At 38.3% G+C, this 26,417-nt stretch overlaps 1 protein-coding gene and 1 non-coding gene across 2 annotated transcripts in view; both read left to right on the forward strand.

Annotated features, from left to right (window-relative positions):
- Positions 1-26,417, forward strand: part of ACER3 (alkaline ceramidase 3) — a 175,761-nt gene that overhangs the window by 15,096 nt on the left and 134,248 nt on the right. The gene's annotated exons all lie outside the window — the stretch shown is intronic.
- On the forward strand, positions 18,221-18,357 carry LOC132008973 (U4 spliceosomal RNA). Its single transcript, XR_009401765.1, has one exon. It is a non-coding gene; the product is annotated as a U4 spliceosomal RNA (small nuclear RNA).

Genomic DNA, 26,417 nt, shown 5'->3' on the forward strand with positions numbered 1-26,417 from the left:
GCCTCAAGTTAAAAAACTTTTAAGCTTTAACTCAGTATCCATAGCACTTAGCACAGTATCTTAATATAGATTAAGTTCCCAGTTAATGTTGTTAGTTAAACCAGTGAGAAATTGCTTGGCATGTTCTGCCCATTGTAATCTATAAAATAAAAAAGATTTATTTTTCCTTTGTTGTCATTTGAAGCCATTACTAGTGGAGATAAATGATGAATCAACTCAGATAACCAGTAGTATGTCTTGATCATGATTGATTAAAGCAGAACCTTTTTCCAGACTGAACTGCAAAACCAAAACTTTTTAAAGTTTATTTATTTAAATAATCTCTGCACTCAACTTGGGGCTTGAACTCACTATCCTAAGATCAAGAGTTGCATGCTCTTCCAATTCAGCCATTCAGGCACCCCTAAAACCAGAACTTTCTAAGTCCGGTTTCACTGAAGGCTGATCATATTATCAACTATCCAAGTACTTAATGGATTTCAGGGCATTGTGAATATGGAAGTTTTCCACAAATATTTACTAAATATCTACTATACATGTAGTACTTTATAATGTATGATGGATTTTTTCCCCCCAGTAAATTATGTGCTATGTGAGGTATAAACCTAAAATTGTGAAAAGGTGACTAGCAGAAAAGATAAGTGATTTGTTTCAGCAGTGAAAGAATTGCCTTAAGACAGTATCATTTCTTTAGTCATAATGGATCACAGATTAATAAATTCTTTTTTTTTTTAATTTTTAAAAGATTTTATTTATTTATTTGACAGAGAAAGACACTGGGAGAGAGGGATCACAGGCAGGGGGAGTGGGAGAGAAGAAGCAGGCTTCCAGCTGAGCAGGGAGCCTCATGCGGAGATCGATCCCAGGACCCCAGGATCATGACCCAAGCTGAAGGCAGACACTTAACGGCTGAGCCACCCAGGCACCCCCAGATGAATAAATTCTGTAGACGTTCATTTAAGTCTAGTATAATTGCCAGAATTACATGGCTTGTTTGGTTCTTAAGATTAATTAGGATAGACCAACGCTTATGACTCTGTTTCTCTTACTCTCCTTTTTCTTTTTGCATGTTGCGGTGTTAGGAACACAGCTTGTTAAAGAGCAAATGACATGAGACTGAATCTAGATCTTCCCACTTGGGAGCAATATGACACTAGGAAAATTTCTTAATCTTGCCAGATATATAAAATAAGAATGAAAAGCTCACAAGGTGATATTTTATATTAGAAAGATTATGTAAATTAGGTCACTAGTTTGCTTCCAGGCATATAAACTCAATAGATACTAGTACTCTTCTGCTTTATTCTTTTTCTTTTATTATATAATTTGTGTGATTTTTTCCCACTATTTTATTCTCATTCTTTTTTAAATAAAATAAAAATCAACTTTAAAATAAAGTCAGTATTCAGATTAAAGGTTATAATGGAAAAGACCATGCAAATACTCTATATGTATGTGTGGGTGTAAGAACATTGCTGTTTTAGTTGGATCACAGAGAAACCTTTGTTTGCTACATGGGACACTTGTCTTGGCTGACCTATCTCATTTTCTCTGGTTTTCTTTAAAGCAGTTTTTTTAGACATTTAAAAGCTGACACTTGGGCAGTGAATACCCTGAAAAAAAGTCTTGTTCCAGTGGAAACTGACCCAAAGTTATTTGGGTAGAACTAGAACAGTTCTTTGGGGGCAGGATGAGGGAGAGGGAGAGAGAGAATCTTAAGCAGGCCCCATACCCAGTGTGATGAGGGGCTTGAGCTGAAATCAAGAGTCTGATGCTTAACTGACTCAGCCACCCAGTTGCCCCTAGAACAATTCACTTCAGAGATTTGGGAATTCAAAAAATTAAAAAACTTGTATTTTATAGTTTTTAATTTTTTCCCTACTGCTTAGGAATTTGATTTAAATTAAACCCTGTTTAAGACATTAAGTTAAATGAAATAAATTCATAAACATATTTTACTTAATGTTAAGTTATGTTGGAGAAAGTATTTAGTTGCTTACGGTCTTAAAGAATGAGATATTACTGAACATTAACAACTAATTATACATTTTCAAAAGCAATTCCACAACTCAGATAGCTTTTCATGTTTAGGAAATGCATATCTCAGTGATTTGTTTTCATTATTCATATGGATTTGGAAGCTGACCAAAAGAAATGAATCATTTTTATTTCATTTTCCAGAAAACTTTGAAATTACCAGGAAGTTAAAGATATATAATTCAGGGTGCCTGGGTGGCTCAGTGGGTTAAGCCACTGCCTTCGGCTCAGGTCATGATCTCAGGGTGCTGGGATCAAGTCCCACATCGGGCTCTCTGCTCAGCAGGGAGCCTGCTTCCTCCTCTCTCTCTGCCTGCCTCTCTGCCTACTTGTGATCTCTCTCTGTCAAATAAATAAATAAAATCTTTAAAAAAAAAAGATATATAATTCAATAAATATTTAAGAAATATATTTATAACCATCAATTAGAATAAAATCACTAAGACATTTAAATTACTTTATTTTACTTTAAATTCTAAATTATTCATAATTATTATGATAAGAAAATGTTTTACTGAATTTTTTTTCACTTTGTGGATTTTTTTTTTTTTTTTTTTTTTTAAGATTCACTCATCCACTTTGGAGAGAGAGCCAGGGCATCGAGGGTCAGAAGGAGAGGGAGAGAGAAACTTTAGCAGACTCCTCGCTGAGCTTGGATCCCAACATGGGACTCCATCTCACGACCCTGAGATGACGACCTGAGCCAGAGCAAGGGTCAGATATTTAACTGACTGCACCATCCAGGAGCCCCTCATTTTGAGGATTTTTCTTTTTTCTTTGTTGAAGATTTTACTTGTTTGAGAGAGAGAGCACGGGGAGGGGAGGGGCAGAGGGAGAGGGAGAGGGAGAAGCAGACTCTCTGCTAAGCAGGGAGCCCAGTGTGGGGCTCAGTCCCAGGACCCTGGGATCCTGACCTGAGCTGAAGGCAGATACTCAACCAATTGAGCCACCCAGGTGTTCCTCACTTTGTGGATATTTTAAAAAAAATGAAATAGGACATTCTAATAGAAATCAACATAAGAATAGGAAATAGTTTATAAAATGGAAAGAAGACAGGTTATTAGTACCCCTGCATTTGAGTCCTGATTTTGCCTTGTTCAAGCTGTACAATCTTGTATATATTAGGACAAATTGCTTAATTTTGATTTCACTTTCTTTAGCTGTCAGATTTGATTAAAAATACCTTATAAGTTGGTTTTGAGGATTAAGTTAGACAAAGTAATGACCTTTTGCATTCTAAAAGTACCATTTAAAATGTTGGATAATAGTTTTATTAATATTTAGAGTCTGTCAGATTACGCACTTAAATTTAAACTTCCTTTTCATCCATCAATTGAGAAAGTATTCATTTTTCTGTTTTTTTTTTTAAAAGATTTTATTTATTTATTTGACAGAGAGAAATCACAAGTAGACGGAGAGGCAGGCAGAGAGAGAGAGAGGGAAGCAGGCTCCCTGCTGAGCAAAGAGCGCGATGCGGGACTCGATCCCAGGACCCTGAGATCATGACCTGAGCCGAAGGCAGCGGCTTAACCCACTGAGCCACCCAGGCGCCCCTCATTTTTCTGTTTTAAAATGTCTCCTTTTTTGCTACAACTAAACTCTCCCTAATGTGGTGTCTAAGTCTCATAATTGATGCTAATATAATTGTGGAATGAAGGAATGAATATGTTCAACCTCTTGATATCAACATTATGTATTGTCATACATAATGATCTTATGTATGTATACATAATGATCGTATGTATGTTATACATAATGATCCAGATGGATGGATATGGATGCCTTTGTAACTTATTCTGGAAGCCCCATCATGACGTAGAGATATCGGGGCACCTGGGTGGCTCAGCTGGTTAAGCATCTGCCTTCGGCTCAGGTCATGATCCCAGGGTCCTGGGATCAAGCCCTGTATTGGACTCCCTGCTCAACGGGAAGCCTACTTCTCCCTCTCCCACTCCCCCTGCTTGTGTTCCCTTCTCTTGCTCGCTCTCTCTCTGTCAAAGAAATAAATAAAATCTTTTTTAAAAAAAAGATGTAGAGATATTAACTTAAGCCCTCAAATAATGGCATAGGCATTAATTGCTGCAGACTTGGGAGGCAGCCTAGTTTAATTGCTAGACCTATACCTTGGGCTTGAGTCCAGTCTGCCCCTTTTTGGTTGAGCAAAAGTGGACAAGTCATTTAATCTTTTGAGTCTGGGTTTCGCTAGTCTGCTCCTTAGTGGGGTTACTTTGGGAATTTAATGTTAGTGTATGTGAAAGTATTTATAGACTATAAAACAGTATACAATACAGAAATTTTTGTTGTATTAAGATTGACAAGGATATTAGCTGAGCCATATGGCTTATGTTTATAATCATGAAAGTGTACAGAAAATAGTATTGCAAAGATCTTTCAAGTTTGGGTATTTGAAAGGACTCATGAGTCTCCATATTTACCTAAGGCTTTTGTTTAAAGGATATGGTGTAGCAAGAGAAAGAGTGAAGAAGCATTAGGAATGTGGGGGACATCAAGGGGAAACGGTCTAGAATCCCAATTTGTACACAGGTCCATTTCATCCTTGGATTGACCACCAAGGTCTTTGTGATAAATTCTGGGTTGTAGAGAGCTCAAGGCAGTTCGTAGTGGGGTATTTTTATGTTGTTCTGGTCATGTAGTCAAGCCTGGCTGGCTAACCAGTTCTATCAGGTGAAAATGTGTCAGTAAACAAACTGGTTTATAGGTCACCAGGTAGTTTTGGACCTGAAACAGCACATCATAAATCTAATTGACCTTATCTTGTCCAAGAGCCAGATAGCCAGATGTCCTCAGAGATGAAGATGGAGTTTTCCCAGTCCAGCTGTAAATAGAGCCTATTGTACACAATTATATTCAGAGCACCTGCTATGTACAAGCTATATGGTATGCCTTTGAAATTGGCATTAAGACATCATCCTTGACAACTAGGAAGACTAGTGAAGAAAAAAAAGATCATCAACAAAGTGTTATTGACAGTTAGGGGAGTCGTAAGCACAACCTCACAGTTTGTAGGTGATTTTCTGCTTGCTTATTTAAGGCTTCACTGAGGAAGTAACAGTTTAGATGTTAGAAGTAAGAAGATAGAATTTGTTAACAGTAATGGGCCCTACTCTGTACAGACATGTTTAAAATTCTCATTGTGACCTCCCTACCGTTGCTGAATGGTTTTATGTGCTTTATCTTTTATTTAATGACTTTTTCAACAATTAGATCTGATGAAATGTATCCCTAAGCAACAGGGAAGATTTGCATTCTGATATCTCAGGAAAAGATTTTAAGGAGACATACAGCATAGAGAATACAGTTAATAATATTATAATACACTTATCATGGGAAGCATTCAGTAATGTATAAAATTGTTGAATCACTGTGTTGTATACCTGAAACTAACATGTTGACTATACTTCAATTAAAAATTCAAAATTTTAATAAAAGTGTTTTAAGGAGGAACCACTACTTATTAAAAATATATACAGATTTCTAGGAAAAAATTACTTTTTATGGTCTTTTTTGGCAATGTTAAAAACAATACTAATAGGTCATATTTATTGACACTATGTGTCAACCACCATGCTAAGCACCTTATTTAATTATAATGAAAAATCTGTTTGAGGAACATTTATGATAATCGTCCTGCATATTTTGAATTATTTCCTCCTTCCGTAGAAAGAAAGTGGGTAACTTTCTTAACATTTTCGACATTTTATTAGTTTTACAGTGAAGTTATATATTTGCACGCTTTTGGTTGCCTTTTGTGTAACCAGCTGGGAATATATCCTTTCATCATAGAAGACGCTTAAATTAATCATTCATGCCTTCTCTTCCCTCTCTCCCATCTCACAACCATCTTAGTTTAGTTCCTTATCATCACTTATCACATTTGGATTATGGTAGTCATAACTTATTTGTCCCCTTCCTACTGTATCCAGTCTGTAAACTTAAAGTTATTCTTCTCTTTATCATTCCTCTGCATCATTTACTCCCCATTTGCTCTCTCTGGAAGAGTTCAGACTTTGTGTAGTTTGGTAGGGAGATCATAGACATACTGTCCATGTTTATATTAGTTCCACTGTATCAGAGGAGCTGTACGTAGCTTCCAATACAACTTTCCTCCTAGGCTTAATAAAAGTCATTTGTCATGGTTTCCTAGGCACAATATGTTCTTTCTGGCTTTGTACATTCGTGTGCTTTCTCTATGTCGGATATTCTTCTCTGCACTTGTTAAACTACTATTCACCCTTTAAGGCAAACTGAAATATTATCTCTTCTGTGAAGTTTTCATCAATTATACCAAGCCAAGGTCTAATGAATTGATAACATTTTCTATGAACTTCCATTATGGTATGTTGTATTTTTTTTATTATGTTAAAATCATGTTCATGTGTTCATAAAATTAATGTTCATATGCATTTCCTTTGTGGAAACCACTTTTCTTGTTTTTCTTATTAGAGAGTAATTACTTATTGTGGAAAATTTTGAATCAGTCAGCAAATATTGATTGACTATTTTCAATATGCCAGGCACAGTGCTAAGTCTGGGAGAAACTGGTGAAATCTTCATGAAGTTTACACTTTAGACTTGGGGAAGTACTTAGTTCAGCTCTTAAAAATGTTGTGAAGGGAAATATAGAAAATACAAAGAAGCAGAAAAAGAAAAATGAAAAGCACCAGTAATCACCCTGTTCAGCATTACATTACAAAATGAAATGTAAAAATCATACCTGGTCCCGGGAGGCCTATGAGGCATAATTGATCTGCATAAGCTGTGGTTTAGATTCCGTGTACCAACTCCTGTGTCACCTCACCCTCAACTCACACCTGTGGCCTCATGGACCATTTCTTAGGAGCAGTTAATTGTTTGCTGTGTATCCTCCATACTGACTTTTCTCTTTCTCTCTCTCTCTCTTTTTCTCTCTGCACACACACATATTTTAAAAATAAAAATATATGACTATGCCTTATGTAGTATTTTGTGACTTGATTTTCTCAGCAGATGTAAGGGATACTTCCATTCTTTAAAAAGTGATTTAGAAGATAAACTTTATTTTTATTCTGTTTGAGCTTACTTTAAATTAAAAAAAAATACACTGAACCTACATTTCTGTATCAAAAGTGAAAAGATATTTGTTCACCCCCCTCATGTGAAATAATACATGGAACATGCGTTCTTTTACTTTTCACTTACTTCTACCTTTTTTTTTTTTTTTTAACCTCATGCAAGTTAAGATAAGAGGGCCTGAAATATGGCAGTGATAGTGAGGATGAATGTAAGGGAACTCTAATGAGCATTCTCAACCCTTGCTTTTTGCCCTTCTGCCTCTGTGATAGCTCAGGACTCCTTTCCATCTCTTTCCTCTTTTCCTTTTCTTCTTCTCTAACTAGGAAGTCTTTTTTTTTTTTTTTTTTTTTTTAAGATTTTATGTAATTATTTGGCAGAGAGAGAGACACAGAGAACAGGGGGAGAGGCAGGCAGAGGAAGAAGTAGGCTTCCCACTGAGCAAGGAGCCTCATGCAGGACTCCATCCAGGACCTTCAGATCATGACCTGAGCCGAAGGCAGCCACCTAACAATTGAGCCACCCAGGTGTCCTGGAAGTCTGTTTTATATGCATATAAAGCAGTAAGCAAGATACTTGTACAAATGGACATAAAGATGTTCAATGAAATATTGTTTAATAAAAGAAACATAGCAACAGGGGTGCCTGGGTGGCATAGTTGGTTAGGCAGCTATCTTCAGCTCCGGTCATGATCATGGAGTCCCAGTATCGAGTCTCGCATCAGGCTTCCTGTTCAGCAGGTAGTTTGCTTTTCCCTCTGGCCTCCCCCGCCCTCCCGTGCTCTCTCTGTCTTTCAGATAAATAAATAAAATCTTTAAAAAACAAAACAAAACAAAGAAAATATAGAAACAACCTAAAATGTCCAGTGGTATGGGAATAGATAAGTAAAATTGGTATATTCCTATGATAGCATACTGTACAGCAGTTGAAAGGAATGGACTGTTATAATTATCTACTGGATCTCTCACCTAATTTTTATTGATTAAAACTTTGTGGAGTGAGGGGCGCCTGGGTGGCTCAGTGGGTTAAAGCCTCTGCCTTCCGCTCAGGTCATGATCCCAAGGTCCTGGGATGGAGCCCCGCATGGGGCTCTCTGCTCAGCGGGGAGCTTGCTTCCCCTTCTCTCTCTGCCTGCCTCTCTGCCTACTTGTGAGCTCTATCAAATAAATAAATAAAATCTTTAAAAAAAAACAAAAACAAAAAAAACTTTGTGGAGTGACATAGAGTTACCCGATTTAGATAAACATAAAAAGCACAAAACAAAACTGTATGTTTATGGACATACATATATGGAAAATAATTTTTAAATGAATTACAATTATGCACCCAAATTAACACTAGCCATTTTCTCTGGAAATGTGTGAAGGGAATTTGACTGGAGAGATGGTTGACTTTGATTATATCAGTAATAGTTCATTTAATTTATTAAAATAAAAGCTTGATGCAGACATGGCAAAATGTAAATTATGATCAATTTTTAGGTTTCTTTTTTTAATTCATTTATATTCAATTAGCCAGTAAGTAGTCCATGATTAGTTTCATATGCAGAGTTCAACAGTTCATCAGTTGCATATAATACCCCCATTTTGGAAAGCCATCCTCAAAGTGCCAGCCCTCAGGGTGGCAGTGGAATCACAAGACCCAAGAATCCCATTCGTTCTGTCTGCAACGGCACTTTTGCCAGCCCAGGCCCGGACGTTGGGAGAGCCAAACATGGATCGCTGGGCCTCACCCTAGATGTCTCTGTGCTCCCGTGCAAGTAAGGTAAGTGGCAGGTCAGGTGATGGGTGAGGTCCATTTCAGCTGTGAAATTTCCAAAATGCCCAGTTAGCACCCACTCTGGTTCTTAGACCTTGTGTTACCACCTTCCACCCAACGCCTTTGGTTTTCTTAATGGAAGAGAACAGCTTTCATTGATCACTTTGTATGATGAGCTAAATAATTTTTAAAAATTATCTTGGAATTCCTAATTATCCCTAAACTCCCCATTATGGAACAATCGTTCCTGAATTTTTTTTCTTTTCTTTTTTCTTTTTTTATTAACATATAAAAGTATTATTTATAAAAAATATTATTTGTTTCAGGGATACAGGTCTGTGATTCATCAGTCTTATACAGTTCACAGCAGTCAGCATAGCACATACCCTCCCCAATGTCTATCACCCCGCCACCCCATCCCTCCCACCTTCTCCCCTTCAGCAACCCTCAATTTGTTTTCTGAGACTAAGAGTCTCTTATGGTTTGTTTCCCTCTCTGCTTTCATCTTGTTTCATTTTCCCTTCCCCTACAATACTCTGTCTTGATTCTCAAATTCCGATCAATGAGATCTTATGATAATTGTCCCTCTCTGATTGACCTGTTTTGCTTAGCATAATACACTCTACTTTCACCCACGTCCTTGCAAATGGCAAGCTTTCACTTTTTGATGGCTGCATAATAGTCCATTGTATATACCATTTCTTCTGTATTCATTCTTCTGTTGATGGACATCTAGCCTCTTTCCATAGTTTGGCTATTGTGGACATTGCTGCTATAAACATTTGGGTACCCATGCTTCTTTGGATCACTACATTTGTATCTTTGGAGTAAATATCTGGTAGTGCCATTGCTGGGTCAGAGGGTAGCTCTATTTTCAGCTTTTTGAGGAACCTCTGTACTGTTTTCCAGAATGGTTGCATCAGCTTGCATTCTCACCAACAGTGTAGGAGGGATCCCTTTTCTCCGCATCCTCGCCAACACCTGTTGTTTCCAGACTTGTTAATTTTAGTCATTCTGACTGGTGTGAGGTAGTATCTCATGCTGGTTTTGATTTGTATTTCCCTGATGCCAAATGATGTGGAAGATTTTTTCATGTGTCTGTTGGTCATTTGGATGTCTTCTTTGCCTACATGTCTGTTCATGTCCTCTGCCCATTTCTTGACTGGATTCTTTGTTCTTTGGTTGTTGAGTTCGATTAAGTTTTTTTTTTTTTAAATAAAGATTATTTATTTATTTGACAGACAGAGATCATAGGTAGGCAGAGAGGCAGGCAGGGGGATGGGAAAGCAGGTTCCCTGCAGAGCAGAGAGCCCCATGCGGATGCGGGGCTTGACTCCAGGACCCCGGGTTCATGACCTGAGCTGAAGGCAGAGGCTTTAACCCACTGAGCCACCCAGGCACCCCTTAAGTTCTTTATAGATTTTGGATACTAGCCCTTTATCTGATATGTCATTCACAAATATCTTCTCCCAATCTGTCAGTTGTCTTTTGGTTTTGTTGACATTTCCTTTGCTGTGCAAAAGCTTTTGATCTTGATGAAGTCCCAATAGTTCATTTTTGCCCTTGTTTCCTTTGCCTTTGGTGATGTTTGTTTGTTTGTTTGTTTTTAATTTATTTGACACAGAGAGAGAGATCACAAGGAGGCAGAGAGGCAGGCAGAGAGAGAGAGAGGGGGAAGCAGGCTCCCTGCTGAGAAGAGAGTTTGGCAATGTTTCTAGGAAGAAGTTGCTGTGGTTGAGGTCGAAGAGGTTGCTGCCTGTGTTCTCCTCAAGGATTTTGATGGATTGCTGTTTCACAATGAGGTCTTTCATCCATTTTGAGTCTGTTTTTGTGTCTGATCTAAGGAAATGGTCCAGTTTCGTTCTTCTGCATGTGGCTGTCCAGTTTTCCCATCACCGTTTGTTGAAGAGACTGTCTTTTATTTCACTGGACATTTTTTTCCTGCCTTTGTCAAAGATTAGTTGACCATAGAGATGAGGGGGTCCATTTCTGGCCTCTCTGTTGTTTCATTGATCTATGCGTCTGTTTTTGTGCCATTGCCACACTGTCTTGTTGATTACAGCATTGTGACAGAGCTTGAAGTCCAGAATTGTGATGTCACCAGCTTTGCTTTTCTTTTTCAACATTTCTCTGGGTATTCAGGGTCTTTTCTGGTTCCATATAAATTTTAGGATTATTTGTTCCCTTTTTTTGAAAAAAGTTGGTGGGGATTTTGGCAGGGATTGCATTGAATGCGTAGATTGCACTAGGTAGCATAGACATTTTCACAATATTTGTTCTTCCAATCTATGAACCTAGAACATTTTTCCATTTCTTTGTGTCTTCTTCAATTTCTTTAATGCATACTTTATACTTTTCTGAGTACAGATTCTTTGCCTCTTTGGGTAGACTTATTCCTAGGTATCTTAAGATTTTGGGTGCAGTTGTAAATGGGACTGACTCCTTAATTTCTCTTTCTTTTTTCTTGCTGTTGGTGTGATTTTACATCCTGACACTTTATGGAATTCCTGTATGACTTCAGGCAGTTTTGGGGTGGAGTCTTTTGGGTTTTCCACATAAACTATCATATCATCTGCAAAGAGTGAGAGTTTGACCTCTTCTTTGCTGATTCGGTTGCCTTTAATTTCTTTTTGTTGTGTGATTGCCGAGGCTAGGCCTTCTAGTACTATGTGGAATAGCATGGTGATAGTGGACTTCCCTGCCATGCTTCTGACCTTAGGGGAAAAGCTTTCAGTTTTTCCCCATTGAGAATGATATTCGCTGTGAGTTTTTCATAGATGGTTTTGATGATATTGAGGTATGTATCTCCTATCCCTGCACTGTGCAGGGTTTGATCAAGAAAGGATGCTGTACTTTGTCAAATGCTTTTTCTGCATCTATTCAGAGGTTCATATGGTTCTTGTTCTTTCTCTTATTAGTGTAGTTTATGACATTGATTGATTTGTGGATGTTGAACCAATCTTGCAGCCCAGGAATAAATCCCACTTGGTTGTGGTGAATGATCTTTTTTTTTTTTTTTTTTTAAGATTTTATTCATATATTTGACAGAGATTGCAAGTAAGCAGAAAGAGGAGGAAGCAGGCTCCCTGCTGAACAGGGAGCCCAATGCAGGGCTCGATCCCAGGACTCTGGGATCATGACTTGAGCCGAAGGCAGAGGCTTTAACCCACTAAGGCACCCAGGTGCCCCATGAATAATCCTTTTTAATGTACTGTTGGATCCTATTGACTAGTATTTTGGTGAGAACTTTTACATCCATGTTCATCAGGGATATTGGTCTATAATTCTTTTTGATGGGTTTTCATCAGATTTTGGGATCGAGGTGATGCTGGCCTCATAAAATGAGTTTGGAAGTTTTCCTTCCATTTCTATTTTCTGGAACAGTTTCAGGAGAATAGGTATTAACTCTTCTTTAAATGTTTGGTAGGATTCTCCTGGGAAGCCGTCTGTCCCCGGGCTCTTGTTTGTTGGGAGATTTTTGATGACTGCTTCAGTGTCCTTACTGGTTATGGGTCTGTTCAGGTTTTCTATTTCTTCCTGGTTCAGTTTTTGTAGTTTATACATCTCTAGGAATGCATCCATTTCTTCCAGATGGTCTAATTTGCTGGTGTATAGTTGCTCATAAAATGTTCTTATAATTGTTTGTATTTCTTTGGTGTTGGTTGTGATCACACACCTCTTTCATTCATGATTTTATTAATTTGGATCCTTTCTCTTTTCTTTTTGTCAAGTCTGGCCAAGGGTTTATCAATCTTATTAATTCTCTCAGAGAACAAACTCCTACTTTTGTTGCTCTGTTCTCCTGTTCTTTTGGTTTCTATTTCATTGAGATCTATTCTGATCTTTATTATTTCTCTTCTCCTGCTGGGTTTAGGCTTTCTTTGCTGTTCTTTCTCCAGCTCCTTTTGGTGTACGGTTAGGGTGTGTACTTGAAACCTTTCTTGTTTTATGAGAAAGGCTCATATTGCTCTGTACTTTCCTCTCAGGACTGTCTTTTGCTGCATCCCAAAGATTTTGAACAGTTGCGTTTTCATTTTCATTTGTTTCCGTGAATTTTTTTAATTCCTCTTTAATTTCCTGGTTGACGCATTCATTCTTTATCAGAATACTCTTTAGCGTCCATGTTATTTGAGTTCTTTCCAACTTTTTTCTTCTGGTTGAGTTCTAGTTTCAATGCATTGTGGTCTGAAAATATGCAAGGCATGATCCCAGTCTTTTGGTACCAGTTGAGACCTGATTTGTGACCCAGGATGTGATCTATTCTGGAGAATGTTCCATGTGCCCTAGAGAAGAATGTATATTCTGGTGCTTTGGGATGGAATGTTCTGAATATATCTGTGAAGTCCATCTGGTTCATTGTGTCGTTTAAAGCCTTTATTTCCTTGTTGATATTTTGCTTAGATGATTCGTCCAGTTCAGGGAGGGGAAACTGTATCCAAAAATTTTAAAGAAAGAAAAACATATATACATAAAAATTAAGATGGAATACAATGAAGGGATGGAATATGAATGTAAAAATGAAAATTAAAAACATTTTTAAAAAGGAATTGATACAATGTTGGTTAAAATAGGAAGGAAGAACAATTCAAAAAAATTTAAAAAGAAAAAATAAAGAAAAATTTAAAAATTAACTGGAAAGATTAAAGAATCATGGAAAAAAGCCATGAATTCTATGTGCTCTCTTCCCCAAGCGCTGGAATTTTGCACTTCTCATTGACTGTTAAACTTGGTCTTGGTTGGTTGCTCTTGCTGATCTTCTGGGGCAGGGGCTTATTGCAGTGATTCTCAAGTCTCTTTGCCCCAGGTGGAGTTACACACCGCTGCCAGGGCCCAGGCTACGTAATCTGCTCAGGTTTGCTCTCAGTAGCTTTTGTTTCCTGAAATCTTTCTGTACAGCTTTGGAGGACGAGAATGAAAATGGTGGCCTCCCAATCTCTGGTCCAGGAAGAGCCAGGAACTCAGGGCCCCACTCTTCAGTATGTCCTCAGAGAAAAGCAATCAATCACTCCTGTCTCCCTGGTCTCCAGCCACACTCTGTGTTCACCTGGCCTATGATGAGTGTTTCTATCTCTGGTACATGACACTGGTTGGAGTCTCCAAGCTCAGTTGATTCCTGCAGCACGCTCCTGTGCTGCTCCTCCCAGAGGAGGAAGGGGAGTCTCCTTGTTTCTGCTGCTTGTTGGGCCCCTGCTCAAAGAGGCCGACTGTGCCACAGATCACAGTTTATGGCAACCCTGAGCTGAGACCCCACTCCTCAGCTCAGTCTGTGCAACTGGCTTCCCCATTGCAACACCTGGGAGCTCTGCCACACTTAGGCACCCCTCCCCTATCTTTCTGTGACCTGGAGGGTCCTAAGACCACACTATCTGGGTGAGGGTTCCACCCCCACTTAGCCACTGGAGCGACGTCCCCTTTGCTGAGCAGACTTCTAAAAGTTCGGATTTTGTGCTCTGGTGCTCTGTCACTTGCCGGGAGCCAGCTGATGTAGGCTCCCTCCCCACCATGGTCTGTCTTCCTGTATATCACCTTGGATTCGCTTCTCTGCAGTCCTTCCAGAATGTGGTTGCTTTTGTGTTCATAGAATTGCTGCTATTCTTTTCTTTAATGTCCTGTGGAGTTTGTAGGTATTCAGATAGTTTGATAACTAGCTGAATTCCTGGAACCAGATGAAATTTAGGTTTCCTACTCCTCCAACATCTGCTCTTACCCCCTCTTTTTTCTGGATTTTACAGTTTCTGTAATTAAAGGCCATTGTGTCGCATCTGGCACAAACTAGATAATGAATTTCACTTTGCTCTTTTTGTCAACCATTCCTACAGGTGGAGTGAATCATCGTAGTATCAGTAAGTACTTGGGATGTTACATACCCCAGTTATTTGTCAATACCCCAGTTTATTTAAAGCTTTTCCAGCCCCTTTAAACTTACTGCCCCCAACCCCGTGGTAATACAGGGTATTTGAGGTACAAATTCAGGAAATAAACATTCTTTATTGTGCCAGGAACCAGTTCTTAGGAGAAATACCATTATACCCTGCCTAGCAACTTTTGTATTGTTTCATGGTTATTGTTTCTGCACTTGAAAGTCTTCTGTAGATTACAGCTCACTAGTCTGCTACTAGTTAATTATTTGACTTCTATGTCAGTTTATTGTGAAACCTTAGTTATTTCCTAATTGTTTTTTTCTTCCAAGTTTTTATTATTGATTGATTGATTTTTAAAGGTTTTATTTATTAAAAAGTGAGAAAGAGAGGGAGATAGTGCATGTGCCTGTACATGAGTAAGGGGAGGGGCAGAGGGAGAAGGAGGCTCCCTGCTGAACAGGGAGCCTGGTTTGGGATTTGATCCTAGGACCCTGAAATCATGACCTGAGCTGAAGGCAGATGCTTAACCCACTGAGCCACCCAGGTGCCCCTTCATTTCTTGTTTTGTTTTTTTTCCTTTTAAAGATTTATTTATTTTGAGAGAGAGAAAAAGAAAGAAAACGAGAGCATGGTGGGAGGGGCCAAGGGTGAGAGAGGCAGACTCCCCACTGACTGCAGAGCCTGATGCAGGGTTCAGTGTCATGACCCTGAGATCCTGACCTGAGCTAAAATTAATAGTTGGATGCTTAACCTACTAAGCCACCCAAGCACCCCTTTCTTCCAAGATTTTATTTTTTAATTTTTATTTTTAAAGATTTTATTCGTTTATTTGAGAGAGAGAAATCACAGAGGGAGACTGAAGGGGAAGCTGACTCCCCACCGAGTAGAGAGCCCAACAGGGGCTCCATCCCAGGACCTGGAGATCATAGCCATAGCTGAAGGCAGACTCCAATGAACTGGTCCACCCAGATGCCTCCCCACACCCAAGTTTATATTTTAATTCCAGTTGGATAACATACACTGTAATATTAGTTTCAGGTGTAGAATTTGGTGGTTCAACCCTTACATAAAACACCTGGTGCTTGGAGTACCTGGGTGGCTTAGTCTGCCTATTTATCTATAATATATATTTATATATCATATCTTCTTTATCCATTCATCTATCTGTGGACACGGGCTCTTTCCATATTTTGGCTTTTATGGATAACACCTGGACTTTCCATAATTTGACTATTGTTGATAATGCTGTCGTAAACATCAGGGTGCATGTATCCTTTCAAGTTAGTATTTTTATATGCTTTGGGCAAATACCTAGTAGTGCAATTGCTGGATCATAGGGTGGTTCTATTTTTTAAAAATGATTTTATTTATTTGACAGAAGGACAGCCAGAGAGGGAACACAAGTAGGGGGAGTGGGAGAAGGGGAGCAGGCTTCCCGCAGAGCAGGGAGCCTGATGTGGGGCTCAACCCCAGCACCCCGGGATCATGACCTGAGCCGAAGGCAGACGCTTAATGACAGAGCCACCCAGGCACCCTGGGTAGTTCTATTTTTAACTTTTGAGGAACCTTCATTCTGTTTTTCAGATGACTGCACCAGTTTGCATTCCCACAAACAGTGTAAAAGTGTTCCCCTTTCTCTGTATCCCTACCAAGATATGTTGTTTCCTGTGTTGTTAAGTTTAGCCATTCTGACAGGTGTAAGGTGGTATCTCATTGTGGTTTTGATTTGTATTTTCCTGATGATGAGTCATTTTGAGCATCTTTTCATGTGGCTGTTAGCCATCTATATGTCTTCTTTGGAAAAGTGTCTATTCATGTCTTCTGCCCATGTCATAAGTGGATTATTTGTTCTTTGGGTTTTGAGTTTGATAAATTCTTTATAGATTTTGGATATTAATCCTTTATCAGATATGTCATTTGCAAAGATCTTCTCTTATTCCATAGATAGCCTTTTAGTTTTTTTGATTGTTTCCTTCTGGTATATTCATGACCTTTAACTGATGCATTCCAGTTCTAAGTAAATGAGTGAGTGAAAAATTTAGTGAGACTAGATTTGAATTAATGATAAATCTGATAAATTAATTTGTGAGTAAAGAATTACTCCATTACATCATAATTGAACTACTTATAAAATGATATCTGTTTTTGAATATCTTTACTATTTTGTAAATTTGGCACTAGTTTAATTTGCAGGAGAGCAGAGTCTGTCTGGTTTTCCTTTGTATTCCTTTATAGTGCTTTTTATAGTAGATATTCAGTAAATACTTGCTTTTGAATGAGTGAATCAATGTAAGGCTGCTGCTCTTAAGAAATTTAACTAAAGGGGGCACCTGGGTGACTCAGTGGGTTAAACCTCTGCCTTCAGCTCAGGTCATGATCTCAGGGTCCTGGAATCCAGCTTGACATCAGGCTCTCTGCTCAGCGGGGAGTCTCTCCCCCCCACTTACCTTTCTGCCTACTTGTGATCTCTCTCTATCTCTCTGTCAAATAAATAAAATCTTCTAAAAAAATTTTTTTTAATTTAAGGACTTAGATGTAAATACTTATGTTTTGACTTAGTGGAAAGAGAGCTATCTGTACAGGGCAATCTGTGCCAAGTGCCAGATGAGGGGTTAGAACAGTTTGTGCTGAAAGAAGAGGGAGTGATCATATTCAGTACCAGTGACTAAGCAAAACTTACTGAGTTGGGCCCTGAAAAGAAAGTTTTAATCAAAGTGGAGAGGAAGTGGGGATTATCAAAATAATCATTTTCTGATTTTGTTATTTCAGAATGCCTCTTCATCCTGAATATGGTTTGGAAACTTCCCCTTTTTTGACCTTTGGATAAATCTGAAATCTTTATTTCACTAAGTATTTCTCCAGGGAGATCAGAACCATCTTAGTTCCCTTGTTCTTCTAATTCATGTCTTCTGTATCATTCTTTTCTGTTAATTGTTTATTCTCATTGTTCAGCTCTCATCTTTGAGCCTTCTTCAAAGCAGCATTATATAAATACAACATTCTTTTTTTTGCTATGAACCTTTCCCTATGATCTCCGTCTTAATAAACGATAGTACCTGAGCTGTAACTAATGTGGGGCTCCCAAGGTCTTCTGTTATCTCTTTAAGAGACCACTATGTGGGGTGCCTGGGTGGCTCAGTGGGTTAAGCCGCTGCCTTCGGCTCAGGTCATGATCCCAGGGTCCTGGGATCGAGTCCCCCATCGGGCTCTCTGCTCAGCAGGGAGCCTGCTTCCTCCTCTCTCTCTCTCTCTGCCTGCCTGTCTGCCTGCTTGTGATCTCTCTCTATCAAATAAATAAATAAAATCTTTAAAAAAAAAAAAAAAAGAGACCACTATGTACTTGGCCTTTCTTCCCAAACCTAAAATGTACTTCCTCTTGAACTTAATATGGACATTTTCATTTTTATTATTTTATCATAAATAGTTTTAAGTGTTATTTTTATTAAATACAGAGTAAAGTGAAAATAGAATGTAGTTTTAAAAAATAATGTGTAAGTTTTGCACAGTGGCAGTATCATAGCCAATGAGGTTTATCTGAGGTGCGATTATTGCTAATTAAAAAATAATGTGTAAAACCAGTTTTCATAAATTAAATAATTTTTTTTGAAACTACTATATGCACTCTAAAGAAAATAGAATGACTCTTGTATTAGTAGTGACATAAATACTTCTTATCTTTCTTTTTTTCAAGGCATAGCTCCAGTGCTAGCTCCTTACTGAATCTCTTCTTGAGTTCCTTCCCTTCCCCTGAGTATGTTGTTGGGTGCCCCTTGGTCTTGCCATTCTCCCTTGCTATTTGTTTACCTGTCGGTCTTTCCTACTAAGTTGTATATATATTTTCCCAGAACAGGAACCAGAATTATTCACTTGCTAAACCTTTCTTCCCATCTCCCATCTCAGTGCCTTGCCCATAGGAAATACTTAATAAATGTTTGTCAAATTGAACTGAATTTTTGCTTATAATTCTTTAAAGTGAGATTTTAAATATTTTGCCCCCCACCCCTTACAGGTCTGGAAACCTAAGTCTTTTTTCTTTTTCTTTTTTTTTTTTTTTTTGAGATTTTGTTGATTTACTTCTCAGAGAGCAAGAGAAGCACAAGCAGGGGGAAATACAGAGAGAGGCGCAGGCTCCCCGCTGAGCAAGGAACCCAGGACCCTAGGATCATGACCTGAGCCAAAGGCAGACGCTTAACCCGGCTGAGCCACCCAGGAGTTCCAGGAAACTAAGTCTTAAGCATAAATAATTTTCCCAAATTAACACAGCTAGAAAGTGGTATGAATAAAATGTTGCCTGATATAAATTGAGAAGATTAAATTAGAGGGTCTGCCTGTCTTCTTTCAGCTCCAAAGTCTTTGAAGTTCTGGGAATCTTTTACATTATTTGAACATCTGTATAAGCAGTAAAATATTTCACAAAGTGAACTTGTTTGGGGGGACGGTGTGAGGTTGCTTTCAGGCTCAAACCAGTTACTGCTCTCACAAAGATTGTTTGCTGACCATGCAGGAGGGCTCCTCATAGTGGCAATAAAGCAGTAATTTTTTCAGCTTCACCAGGTTTTAATGCTTCTATTTTTTTATCTTCCGTTTTGGGTGGTGGTTATACAGCTGTCAATTGTCTACCCAGTTGCCCCAGGGCTTTCTTGTGTCTGGCAAAATTTGAGAGAACCAAGACTGCTGAGTGCACTGGCTCCACCTACTGTCATTCTGAGGCAAATATCTTCCTACTGTTTCTCCTTTGAGAGTTGTTTCAAATTTATGTTTGTATATTGCTTTTTCCCCTTGACTTTCTTTCCTTTACTTTTGATATTATACTTTTCTTTTCATTTCCAAAAACTTGGTTTTACTTACTACGAAATTTCTAAATTATGGGAATGTTGTTAATGTCTGTAATTTTTATTTGGTGGGAGAATACAAAGAAATTGTGTTCGGGGGTATGAAAATATTGTAGTTTTCAAATTTGAAAAAATTCCTTAAGTCTATATTCAAATAGGATTCCCTCTATAAAAAAATAATTTTTTTTCTTTAATATTTTAGTATACTAACTCTGTGGTATATGACTGAATCTCTAGTTTTTACTTCTGGCAACTTTTTTTAAAAAGATTTTATTTATTTATTTGACAAAGAGAGAAACAGGGAGAGAGGGAACACCAGCAGGTGGGAGTAAGAGAGGGAGAAGCAGGCTTCCTGCTGAACAGTGAGCCCGATGCGGGGCTTAATCCCAGGATCCTGGGATCATGACCTGAGCTGAAGGCAGACGCTTAATGGCTGAGCCACCCAGGTTCTCCCCACTTCTGGTAAAAAACTTTTAATTGAATTTTCTGGGAGCATCCCAAACCCAATTAAACTCCAAAGAGTAGTAATTTAGCCTTCATTTTCTTTTTTCTTTTTTTTTTTTCATTTATTTATTTTCAGCATAACAGTATCATTATTTTTTCACCACACCCAGTGCTCCATGCAGTCCGAGCCCTCCATAATACCCCCCACCTGGTACCCTGACCTCCCACCCCCCCACCACTTCTAACCCCTCAGATTGCTTTTCAGAGTCCATAGTCTCTCATTATTCACCTCCCCTTCCAATTTACCCCAACCCCCTTCTCTCTAACTCCCCATGTCCTCCATGCTTTTTGTTATGCTCCACAAATAAGTGAAACCATATGATAATTGACTCTCTCTGCTTGACTTATTTCATTCAGCATAATCTCTTCCAGTCCGGTCCATGTTGCTACAAAAGTTGGGTATTCATCCTTTCTGATGGAGGCACAATACTCCATAGTGTATATGGACCACATCTTCCTTTTCCATTCATCTGTGGAAAGGCATCTTGGTTCTTTCCACAGTTTGGTGACCGTGGCCATTGCTGCTATAAACATTGGGGTACAGATGGCCCTTCTTTTCACTACATCTGTATCTTTGGGGTAAATACCCAGGAGTGCAATTAGCCTTCATTTTCTATCATTTATTTATATTATATTTAAATTTTAAACTATAAAAGCAGTATAACCACGTTGTGGAAAATACAGACGAAAGAGAAAAGATTGGTTTACCATCTTAAAAAACCCATTCTTATCATATTGGTGTTTGGGGTAACCTTCAGCAACCATAGTTATGCCCAGCCATGATTAATGAAAACAGTTTTATAGTTGTGCTAGTTACCAACTTATCCCTCAGCTCCAAACTGATTCATTGCATCCTCTGTGAAAATGAACCTTTACATAGGTTCCTTTGCTAACTGGCTGAATGTTAAACTTTACCAGTAGAGGGCACTGGAGAGACATTGGAAGAGGGAGGGGTTTTCCATCTTGGTTCTGAGGTGCTGGCCTGGTAGTTTCTCCACTGCCTGGCTCTTGCAGTACAAGTGGCTTACCTAGTGTCTCTCTGACAGTACATGAAGATTCTAGTGCCCTGATCTTAAAGCTTGTCAGCTTTTACAGTGATAGCTCCTGCGGAGCACTGCAGTCAGCAGGATCCACTAGCCAGTAGCTCCCCACTCCATGTGATCAGCTTTCCCTGGCTCCCTAGAGGGCATATGAAGAACAACGTTCTTAAGGGTATAATTTTCAGTAAGCTCTGCAGTTGTGGCACTACAGCAACTTTTCTGTTGTTCTGTGAGCTGTGGTCATGCCCTTTCCAACAGGGTTTAGATCTCAGTCCTGGCTGAGACCTCTTCTTTTAGTATTTATCTCCAACCTAGGAATAGTGGCCATTCCTTATATCTGCTATTTCTATATTCTCAAATATTCTCTTCTTATTAGCTAATCCCTCATTATTCCAAGTTTCTCGTAGGTAATGATTCTTTATGGTAAACTTTTCTTTTTCAAATTACCCTCTGGTGAGGGTTTCCCAAACACCAAAATGATAAAAATGGATATTTTAAGATGGTAAAATAATGGATTTTCTTCTTCTTTTTCCTGTATTTTCTACAATAAGGCTATATTGTTTTTATAATTAAAAATATTAATATAGGGGCACCTGGGTGGCTCAATGGATTAAAGCCTCTGCCTTCGGTTCAGGTCCCAGGGTCCTGAGATAGAGCCCCACATCGGGCTCTCTGCTCAGCAGGGAGCCTGCTTCCTCCTCTCTCTGTCTCTGCCTGCCTCTCTGCCTACTTGTCTGTCAAATAAGAAAATAAAATCTTTAAAAAAAAATATTAACATAAATGAATGATAGAAAGTAAAACCCAAATTACTTCTCCTTAGAGTTTGATTGGTCCTTGAGTTACACCATTTAAAAAAAATATTTTATTTATTTGTTTGAGAGAGTACACATGCTTGCACATGAGTGGGTAGGGGGAGGGACAGAAGGAGAGGGAGAAGCAGGCTCTTGCTGAGCAGGGAGCCTGACTCAGGGCTCAATTTCAGGACCCTGATCATGACCGGAGCTGAAGGCAGATGCTTAACCAACTGAGCCACCCAGGTGCCCTGACTCATACCATTTTTAAAGGAGAAATTTTCAGTCCGTGGTCATTTAATGTGCATTCTTTTTTGTCCAGTAAAATTAAATGACATATAACTCCTTATTTATAAAGCAATTTCATATCTATTCTTTAAATCAGCTTTTTAAAAAACTTTTATTCTTGACTTTATAATCTTACCTTTATAGTTTTTTTGCCTTTGTAGTTAAACCTGTTGGTCTCATGTTTAAAAACTCATTGCCACTCCAAGGTCATCAAGCTATTTTCCCATGTTTTCTTCTAAAATTTATGTTGTTTTACCTTTCACGTTTAGATCTGCAGTACATCTCAAAATAAAAAGTATGAGTTTGGGGCCCAGATTCGTTTTTTCCCCATGTAAGTATCTATTTGATCCAGAACCATTTATTGAAAAGACCATCTTTTCTAAACTACACTGAAGGGCCATGTTTATCACAAATCCGGTGACCATATAAGTTGGTTCTTGGGATCTTTTTTATTCTTTTTGTCTGTCCTTGCTAATAGGCCTTGATGTCTCTAAATACTCTACCTTTGTTTTTATTTGAGATTGTCTGGGTTCTTCTTGGCCTTCTGAATTTTCATATAAAGTTTATAACCACTTTCTCAATTTGTACCCAAAAAACCTGTCAGGAGTTCTAGTCTTAAACCTCTTTGTTAGGTTTGTATTGAGGTATGTGATGTGTTTTGATGCTACTGAAAATTACATGTGTAGCACTACAGCTTGCAGTTACAGATTCAAGTTGTCAGTCTGACTCAGGAGTCAAAAATGTCTTTATTACTATGTTTTCTTAGCTGTGTAGAGAGATAAAGTGGGTATGGGATCATTATCTAATCTCAAGGCCTATTATCTTCCCAAATACACAGATTCAAGTATAATACAGTAATACTTCAGGAGTCTAGGCCAGAAAGCAAGTCTTTTTTTTTTTTTTTTTAAGATTTTATTTATTTGACAGAGAGATCACAAGTAGGCAGAGAGGCAGGCAGAGAGAGAGAAGGGGAAGCAGGATCCCTGCTGAGCAGAGAGCCCGATGTGGGGCTCTATCCGAGGACCCTGAGATCATGACCTCAGCTGAAGGCAGAGGCTTAACCCACTGAGCCACGTAGGCACCCCAAGAAAGCAAGTCTTCTACAAGGAAAAAATTTGTGCTAGCTTCAAACTTTTCCATAGTAATGTTCAGTGGGGAAGACAACAGCATAATACTTACAAACTTTTGAAGGAATGAGAGCCCAACATTTTATAGCTAAGTCATCTTTTGAGAATAAAGGCAGAGCACGATATTCTCAAACACTCAAGATGTCAGGGAATACAATATGTGTAACTCCCTGAAAAACTACATGAAGAAGGATTATGAAATCTAAACAAGTAGATAATCGTTTAAAAAACAAACAAACAAAGGCAAAATGGGAAGAAAAGTTCATAGTCTAATAGGGCAGCTTGTTATGCTTTCTTTGGACAGCTTTAATTTTATTTAATTTTATTTTATTTTATTATTTTTTTTTTTTTACAGACTGCAAAAATTTCTTTTTATTCCCTTTTCATTCAACAGGCATTTACAGAGTCTTTACTCTTTTCACAACTCTTCTGGGTCTTTTTTTTTTTTTTTTTTTTTTTGGTGTTTTATTTTATTTTATTTTTTTTTAAATTTTTAATTTTTGATAAACATATATTTTTATCCCCAGGGGTACAGGTCTGTGAATCACCAGGTTTACACACTTCACAGCACTCACCAAATCACATACCCTCCCCAATGTCCATATTCCCACCCCCTTCTCCCAAACCCCCTCCCCCCGGCAACCCTCAGTTTGTTTTGTGAGATTAAGAGTCACTTATGGTTTGTCTCCCTCCCAATCCCATCTTGTTTCATTTATTCTTCTTCTGGACAGCTTTAATTTTAGAATGTTTTGCCTTACATTGAGTGGAAATCTACTTCTCTGTAACTTCAGTGATTTTAATTTTGATAGTTTACAGCTTCTGGAAACCTTATTCACCCGTAGTTTAACAATCCTTCAGATATTTGAAGACTGGAATCATGCCGTTCTCATGATGTTTTTATTAGTTAAGTGAATGATTCCTTTATTTTAGTCTCTTCTCTCAGTACTTAGGATTTGTGTTTGTGTAAAGTAGGGTGCCATAAATAGGTAAATATTCCAAAGAGAAGCTGAAGTAAAGCAGGGAGAAGGATGACCACTACCCATCTCTTCACATTTTTACCTCTAAATTTTGCTTTGAGGTAGTATATTCAGATTTTCCCCAAGATGGTCTACTGTCATCTTTCTCTCTTTGGATCTTTCTCTTACAGTTGTCCTTATTCTGTCTGTCACAGAAGCCTATATTTGTGGTTTACAGTTTCTCATTCTAATTTGTAAAACTTTGCATTGTCCTTAACTGAGTTTTAGGTAGTTTATAAGACTCTTCTACCCCCTGCCTCCAGGTGATTTGAAATGTGTTTCTGATTTTCATAGTATTGACATCTCAGCTGAATTTAATATTATCTGTACCTTTGGGCATATTTTGATTCCTTTATCTCAGCCATCAGTAAAGATTTTTGTTAGTTTGAATCCTAGGACCCTCTGAAATGGCATCTTCTTCAGGTTTCAGTATCTTCTGCAAGTTTACTTAAAGCTGTTGAAAACTGTTGTTTGGATATATAATTATCAGTCAGTCTAGTTCCCCACCTTATGTTTTCACCTTCCACCGAGGCAAATTATTTTGCTATTTGTGCAATTGGGAATTTACTTAAAACATTTTTAATAGAATACTCTTTGATATAATTTTTATTTGTTTATTTTGGACAGAGAACATGAGTGGGGAAAGGGGTAGAGGGAGAGAGAATTCCAAGCAGACTCTGCGCTGTGTGGAGCCTGATTCGGGACTTGATCTCACAACCTTGAGATCATGACCTTAGCCAAAATCAAGCCTGACCAAAATCAAGCCACCTAGGCACACCCTCTTTGGTGTAATTTTTAAAATATTAATAAGGACCTTCTTTACACAGACATTGTGCTAGTACATTAAAGGATAAGAACCTTGACTGTAAGGACAGATAGACCTGGAATAAGATCTTGGCCATGCCATTTGTTTATTGTGAGAACTTGGGTAAATTAAATAATCTCTTAGCCTGGGGCACCTGGCTTAGTCGGTTGAGTATCTGCCCTCTGCTCTTGTCATGATCCTGGAGTCTAGGGATCGAGTTCTGCATCTGGCTCCCTGCTCAGCAGGGATCTGCTTCTCCCTCTGCTTCTCCCCCCAACTCATGCTCACTCTCTCTCTTGCTGTCTCTCAAATAAATAAATATTTAAAAGAACTAATCTCTTAGCCTGACTTTATTGTTTGCTTAATGGGACAATAATGTTTCAATAGGTTGTTGTGAGAAGCAAGTTAGCACATGTATAATATGAAGTTCTGTACTTGGTCCTTAACATGCCAGTAGACTGTAGTTCGTTCTCTCTTTTCAGGATGTAAATCAAATCTTGTCACATCTATGAAACTGTCCCCAACTGTTTCATTCTCTTTCCTAAAAGTTTCTTTAATTAATTTTTATTTTATTTATATTTATATTAAAAATCTAAAAATCCAGTACATTAAAAAATAAATAAAAATCCAGCTAGTGGTAGAAGAATTGTACTAAAACTACAAAGCAGTGCCTTTCCCTCATTTCTTTCTACCCTCTAGTTCTACTCCTCAGAAGCAAAACTTTTTTTAAAAAAACAGTTTTATTGAGATAGAGTTGGCATACAATAGAGTGTGCATACTTGAGGTATATAAATCAAGTTTTGACATATATACATGTGTGAAATCATCACCACAGTCAAGATACTGAAGACACCTCAGCTCTACCCCACACCCATTGTTCTTCTTCTGACACTATAGGTTAGTTTATATTTTTCTAGACTTTTAAATGAACTGTTTTCATTCTTGTCTGCTAATTCTTACATATGTGTCAGTTCTGGATTAGTTTCACTGGATTATTTGTCTCACTATGGGTTGTGTTTCTTTTTTTCTGTGCTTGGTAATTTTTTTTTTAGGATTTATTTATTTATTTTAAAGGGAGAGAGAGAGAGACCCCATGTGCGCAAGTAGCGGGGAAGGATAGAGGGAGAAGAAGGGAGAGTCTTTGAGCAAACTCTCTGCTGAGCACAAAGCCTGGTGTGAGGTTCCATCCCACAATTCTGAGACCATGACCTGAGCCAAAACCTGAGAGTTGGACGCCCAACCTACTGAGCCACCCTGGCACCCCCATATGTGTGGTAGTCTTTGAATG

The sequence above is a fragment of the Mustela nigripes genome, chromosome 1 (genome assembly GCF_022355385.1).
Source record: "Mustela nigripes isolate SB6536 chromosome 1, MUSNIG.SB6536, whole genome shotgun sequence".
Classification (NCBI taxonomy): Eukaryota; Metazoa; Chordata; class Mammalia; order Carnivora; family Mustelidae; genus Mustela; species Mustela nigripes.